This window comes from Bubalus bubalis, chromosome 17 (assembly GCF_019923935.1).
Source record: "Bubalus bubalis isolate 160015118507 breed Murrah chromosome 17, NDDB_SH_1, whole genome shotgun sequence".
Lineage (NCBI taxonomy): Eukaryota > Metazoa > Chordata > Mammalia > Artiodactyla > Bovidae > Bubalus > Bubalus bubalis.
Genome location: NC_059173.1, coordinates 14324789 through 14331975, shown reverse-complemented (window position 1 = coordinate 14331975; position 7187 = coordinate 14324789). Strand labels below are relative to the sequence as shown.

The window sequence follows — 7187 nt, the reverse complement described above, 5'->3', positions numbered from 1 at the left end:
GAGGAATTTTAATCCATCATGCAGGAGTATTTCTCCCATGTCAGGAAAAAGCCTCGCTCCGCAATGAAGACAAAGAGCTGTGAATTGTGTTTGTAGAAAGAGCAGAGCTCTGTTTGGGCTCACCCTAGGGCTTCTCAGGATTAGATAATGAGGGACTTTTCCTTAACACTTGACCCTGGGAGTAGGGGCTAGAACCTTGCTGTGGCAAGGGCAATCTTCCTGCAGTGTCAGCGTCGGACCTGGGGCTGGCAGAGAGACGTCGTCTTGCCAGCGTCAGCGTAGCGGGAAGGATGAAGCGTGCCTGGGTGTGACCGAGCCCTACAGACAGCATGCAAGCACAGTCAGAGCCTGTTCATGGACAAAAGAGCTGACCTGTGGAGATCAACGTGCAACCCCGTCTGTCGTTATTTTGTACCTACTCAGGTGTGTCTGCAGGATGAAGTCCTAGAAATGGGGTTGCTGAGCGGCAGAACGTATGTTAGTTTCCCATGGCTGCTTAGCCACAAACGAGTGGCTCAGGACAACACTGAACCATCTTCTCTTGCAGCTCTGGGGGTCGGAAGTCCAAAATCAATTTCATCGGGCTAAAATCCAGGTGTTGGCAGGTCAGCTTCCTTCTGTAGACTCCAGGAAAAGCATGTCCTGGCCTTTTTCTGCTTCTGGTGGCCGGCTGTCTTCCGTGGCTTGTGGCCCCTTCCTCTGTTCTCAAGGGCCACTAATCTCTGCTCCATCAGCACATTGCCTCCTCCTCCCTCATCTCCTGCCTCCCTTTTATAAGGACCCCTGGATAATAGCAGACCTACCAGGATAACCTAGAATAACTTCCCAGTCTCAAGATTCCTAACTTAATCTTAAATCTTTTTTGCCACATAAGGTAACACATATTCCAGGGATTAGGATGTGGACCCTAGCATTCAGCCTCAAAGGATCCTCAAAGGATCTGCTCTTGACAAATTATAAATTGCCCTCCATACAGGTGGGCTTCCCTGTTAGCTCAAACAGTTAAGGATCTGCCTACAATGCAGGAGACCTGTGTTCAGTCCCTGCGTTGAGAAGATCCCCTGGAGAAGGAAAGGCAACACACTACAGTGTTCTTGCCTGGAGACTCTCCATGGACAGAGGAGCCCTGCGGGCCACAGTCCATGGGGTTGCAGAGTCGGACACAACTGAGCGCCTAACTTTCATTTTCTTTCACTTTTTTTCCAGAGGTGGTAACAGTTTACCTCCTCACCATCGTTATGAAGGCAAAACTATTTCCTATACCATTAACACAGCTTTACCAAACTGATTATTTGGTGATAAAAAGCTGTACCCCTAAAAATGGGGAAAAAGTCATACCATTGTGGGTTTAATTAGTGTGTATCTTCTGAGTGAGTTAAAGAATATGTTTGCATGTTGAAGAGCCATCGTATATTTCACCTCTGGTGTGTCCTGTCGCATTTTACCCACCTTCCTTTGGGCTGTTGGCCTTTACAACCTTTGAGCTGAATTGCAAATGGTATTGTTTTTCTTAACCCCTTGTTTTTTTTACTGGCGAGAAGGTTGAAGTATAGAAGCCTTAAACTGCTTTCTCAAAGCTGCAGGATGGTAAATGGCAGGGTGGGGATTGAAACCATCCTTGACTTTGAATTTACTCTATGTTTCAGTCTTATCAACGGGCAGCTAAGCACAGATTATTTCTCTGCCAAAGCACACATTAGGGATAACAAGTAATAAACCTCTTATGCTGGATGGTGCTTGTGCAGTTTTCCAAGAGTTTTCTTTTTTTAGCCTAATTTTTACCTTCTTAAATATTATCCTCCCATTTTACATATGAGGGAACTGAGGCTCAGCGAGATTCAGGCGCTGGCCTTGGCCGTGTGACTGAGGAGTGTGAACCTCAGGTCAGAACCTGCTCCTGGCACGGGGCCTTTGTGCTGTTCCAGCGGCCATTTGTGGCTTAAGGCTTTCATACACCACCTTCAGATTTTGTTACCCCAAGTCCAACTGAACAATCACTTATCTATTATCATTTTAAAAATGACTGATTTTCTAAAACCTTAGCCCCATTCTAAGTGGTAACAGTCATGAAATAACAAGTCTGAGGTACCTTATTTGTTCTTAATTCCACATATCTAAGAATTTCCATGGCCCACCTGAAACGCTCTCTTTGTTTCTTGTAAGTGGCAAAAATGCTGCACGTTTTGGAAACACTGCATTACATTCATAAGACCTCATGAAAAATGACAGGCTCTTATAACCATTGTCCTTTATTAAGCATCTACTAAATGCCAGATGCTTCATTTAATCCCTACAGCAATCCTAAGAGACTGGATTTTCTCAGTTAATGGAACAGTTCATGGAAATGGAGGCTCAGAGAGGTTAGTTGACTTACCCAACATCACACAGCCAGCAAGTGGCAGAGCTGGGATTTGAGCCCAGGTCTTTCCGATTCAGAAGACCATCCATTAGCCCCAGGCCTGCATTCTTCCAGGTCTTCCCCAGCCTGGGCACTAGTTGTCTGATTGCAGAGTCCACCCCCAGTTGGTGATTGCTGGTCAGGACTGTGAACATCTCTGTAAGCTCTTTCACTACGCGCAGTTAGGATTTCTGACACAGCCCATCAAACGATTCAGGGGCCTTACTGGTCTGCCTTCAATTTGTTTTATCAGCCCAACACCTTCACAAGGTGGGCAAAAACAATGAACCCATTTACAAGTGAGGAAAGTGGAGAGTTTACACGAACCTCTAAATTCACCCAGTAAGAAAGCTACAGAGCCAAGAATAATACATAATATTATTTCAGGAGACTCAAACATGGTGAACCTAAGAGCTTCCCAGGGCCCCATGGTACTCAGGTCATCAGAAGCTGTTTCCCAGCCCTGACCCTTCAGAAGCAACATTTCCTCACTGCTGCAGAGGTCGGGGTCGGGTGGGGGGTGTGTGCAGTGCTTACATTTGGGAGTTACTCGAACTGTCCGCGAGAGCTCAGACCACCCAGAGCATTTTCTCCCAGTTATTCCTTTAAAGACCGTAGCCCGAGTAAGTCTCCATCAAGAGAACAGTACTGTGTATTTTGTAGTGGTTAAAAATAATACAGATTTTACCTAACAGAACACTCCCAGGGTTACTGTGAAAATAAATGGAGTAGTATTCCAAAAGCAGTTTTGGATTCTAGACGGGGCTGAAGTGGAGGGCACTTCTATTATTGTTCATCCTAAATAATAGTACAGGAAGACCTGGGAGATATCACAGGTTCGGTTCTAGACCACCGAAATAAAATGAATCAATCACATGTATCTTTTTTGGTTTCCCAGAGCATATAAAAGTTATGTTTACACTATACTTCAGTCTGTTAAGTCTATACTAGCATTATGTCTTAAAACAAAGTACAGACCTTAAGTTAAAAATGCTTCTTTGCTCAAATATGCTAACCCTCATCTGAGCCTTCATCAGGGATCATTGATCACAGATCACCGTAACAAACAGAATAATAGTGAAAAAGTTTGAAATATTTCGAGAATTATCCAAAATATGACACAGACACAGGAAGTGAACAAATGCTATTGGAAAAATGGTGCCGCAGACTTGCTTGACACAGGGTTGCCACAAACCTTCCATTTGTTAAAAGAAAGAAAGAAAGAAAGAAAAAGCAGTATCTGCGAAGTGTAATAAAACGAGGTACGCCTGTAATCGATTGTTGAGGTTGAGGGGGATGAGGTTCCTTGCTATCCCTTTGATTTTGCTATGAAAACCTGATTGAACAAAGGGTTGTTATTCCTGTGGGCATAAAGATAATTCTTACATTCTGATCTTCACTTCAGCCATTTCCCTGGTATTCTCAGCTACATTTTTTTCAGATTCTAGTGGCCAGTGTGACTGACACAGCAGAGTAAATTCCTCTGGGCTTACTTCTAGACTGCAAACTATCAAAAGGATGCTGAACATCTGAGACACAGCTGGTTTGGTTTTCAGACTTGGGGAGTTAAAAACTTACGTCCACATGAAACCCTGCATGCAGATGTTCATAACAGCTTCATTCATAATTGCCAAAACTTGGAAGCAACCAAGATGCCCTTCAGTAGGTGAATGGATAAATAAACTGCGGTCCATCCAGACAGCAGACTATTATTAGCACTAAAAAGAAATGAGCTATTAAGCCGTGAAAAGGCATGGAGGAAAATTAAATGCGTATTAGTAAGTGAAAGAAACCAATCTTGAAAAGGCTAGATACTATATGATTCCAGCTATATGACATTCTGGAAAGGCAGACCTGTGGAAACAGTAAAAAAAGTAGTTGCCAGCAGTTGGGTGGGAGGAGGGAAGAATAGGCAGAATGCAGAGCGTTTTTTGGTGGTTCAGGTGGCATAGTGGTAAAGAATCCGCCTGTCAAGCAGGAGGCACAGGAGATGCAGGTTTGATACCTGGGTGGGGAAGATCCCCTGGAGTAGGAAATGGTAACCCACTCCAGTATTCTTGCCCGGGAAATCCCATGGACAGAGGAGCCTGGCGGGCTACAGTCCATGGGGTCGCGTAAGAGTTGGGCACGATTGAGCAACTAAACAACAACAAGAAGAGGATTTTTAGGGCAGTGACACTGTATGACACACAAATGGCAGATGCACGCCATTGTACTCTTGTCAGAACCTATAGAATGCACAACACGAGGACTGAACCCGAACGTAAGCTATGACTTTAAGCAATGATGATGTATCCCTGTAGGTTCATCGATTGTAACAAATGTCCCGTTCTGCTGGGGGACTTTGAGAATGAGGGAGCTGCACATGTGTTTCTGATCAACATTGCTATGAACCTGAAACCACTCTAAAAATTAAAATTTACTTAAAACACACCCACACACAAAACCTAGAGTATGTCTCCGGGAGATGCCCAGTTTATAGACGGGAAAACTAAGGATAGACTTGGCCCCGGCAGGCATGATGACTTCAGATCTGCCGACCTTGAGGTCGTTGTCCTTTCCACTGCACCCTACCTGCCAAGGAAAATGTCAGCACCAGCCCATCTGTGACCCAGTCACCCACACCCAGAACGGAAGACGCGAACACTGACGTCTTTGGCCCCTACGAGGCATCCTCCCCAGAACTTCTTCCTCAGGCATTCTTGCTGTTGAAGCCGAAGGATGGCAATTGCCTCTTAACGACAGTGGTGCCTGTTGGCCTGGCTCGTAGTTGTGTGCCCACTGACTGGGCATTAGGACATGTTTATGTTGCCCTTGAGCAAAGGAAGGCATTACTCACACCAGCATCTGCTCCCAAGAAGTCTGAAAAGCTCACTTATTCCGCAGAGCACAATGGAAAATATAGCCCCGAGCTGAAGGTCATCCTCTGGCTCCTTTGAATTCGGGGAGCCAGCAGTCTTGACCCTTTCCTTTCATTCTCCCCCAACTGTTGCTTGAGACTCTTCGATCTTAACTTGAATTCTATAAATAAAAATACATCCAGTTTTTTTTTTTATTTTAAAAAGTATAGATAACTTTTTTTTTTTTTTTAGTAAAAAGCTTTTTACCGGGAAACCAGTTGGCCTCCAATGTCTGTGAATGGATTAAGTTTCAATTCATAAAGTCGGATTAAAATGGGGGGAGCCAGCTTCCCACTTGCACAGGGTGTTTACTCTGTTCCCGGAAGCCCCGGGAGGAGGTCTGGCCCCTTAGCCGTTTCCTCTGACCAGCAGCTGATTCCTTTGATATCCCGTCTTGTGTCCTGTCCAAAATAAATGATGGGAGCGATGCAGGCTCCCGTAGCATGGAGAGACCGTCTGCTGGTGCCATCTGATTCCTCAGCAGGCAGGGCAGCACCACCCTAAGAGGCAGGGGCCACCAAGGCAGATCTGTAGGCTGTAGGGGAGCGGGCTGGGGGCGGGGGAGACCACCTTGCCCTTCACACAGGACAACAGCCCACGAAGGGGGAGTGCGCCGCATAGTCTCAGGTCCCAGGCACTGGAATTCGTGCCAAGAACTCGCCCGGACCTCTGATCCGACAGGAAGCTGCCTCCTGTATGATGGATTGCCACCAAGTTGCTGTGTGACCTTGGGCAAGGCACTTCCCCTCTCTGAGACCGATTTTCCTCATATGTAAATGAAAAGAGCATCATCATAATAACAGGTAATGAGTATATCCCAGGCATTCTCTCAGTTACCCCCTGCAAAGAACCTCTGCCACAGGCATGAACATCCTCATTTTGCAGACCGGGGCCTGTGACTGAGAGAGGTTTGCCCACAGTCACAGAGCTGGTAACTGGCACAGCCAGAACCTGGGCTCCATGCGTCCGACTCCAGAGCCCATGCCATTAACATCCTGCGATGCGCTATCAAACGCCTTCTGCACAGTCTCTGTGAATCCTCAGGGCAACCATAGAAGGCCAACGATAGCATCGTTTTATAGCATTACCCACGTTTTATAGATGAGCAAAGGTCTCGTAACATCTTTTCCACCTGTGAAAAGTCTATTATTTTAAGTTCAGGAGGACAGCGACAGAAACATGAGATTAGGAAGGTCAGTGCTCAGACTTCCTGTCGGCAGAGGAGAAGGGACAGAGGGCACAGAGCGAAGGGAAAACAAGAGGAGAGAAAGTGGCTCCTCAGTCAGGTCTGCAAAGCCCTTCCCAGGAGACCTCTTGGCTCTCCTGAATCATTTCTTTGCGACAACCATGGGAGGTGGGTACTGTCGCCTCCCACGTTTTACAAAGGAGGATGAGGAGAGAGAAAGAAGATGCCGCAGGTTACAGAGGTCTTAAGAGGAGCCGTGGGGCTTGAGCCCAGGCCCCTCTGATTCCAAAGACCTAACTCTCGAGCCCTTTGCCATCCATCCTGCCTCTTGACCCCAACTCCTGACCCTCTACTCTGGCCACCTGGGTGTTCCTGGTTCTATAAACGCCCCGTGTACTTAAAGACACCCGTGCCTTACACTGTGAGGTTTCCTTTGTCCAGAAAATCCCTTCTTCTCCCCTCTGTCTGTTGGCCAGATTTCTTCACAGCCATCCGATCAGGGCAAGCTCAGGGCTCTCCTGTTCTGAAGTCTCTCCTGAGATTCCCCACAAATGTCACACCTCTTCATCTGTGTCCCCTGAGCTGTGTGATGGAAATGAGAGCATCAGATGATGAGGGTGGCTGTAACAATAATCACCGCTATCAGAAAAACTGCAGCCTTTCTCGAGTCCTTACTGGGGGCCAGGCCTGTTGCTCAGCATTC

General features: G+C 46.5%; 1 long non-coding RNA gene across 1 annotated transcript; it reads right to left on the bottom strand.

The window, feature by feature from the left end:
• Positions 1-285: 285 nt before the first annotated feature.
• LOC123329926 lies at positions 286-544 on the bottom strand. The gene is made up of 2 exons (XR_006545534.2): positions 420-544; positions 286-318 (listed from the first exon to the last, which is right to left on the bottom strand). It is a non-coding gene; the product is annotated as an uncharacterized LOC123329926 (long non-coding RNA).
• Positions 545-7187: the final 6643 nt, after the last annotated feature.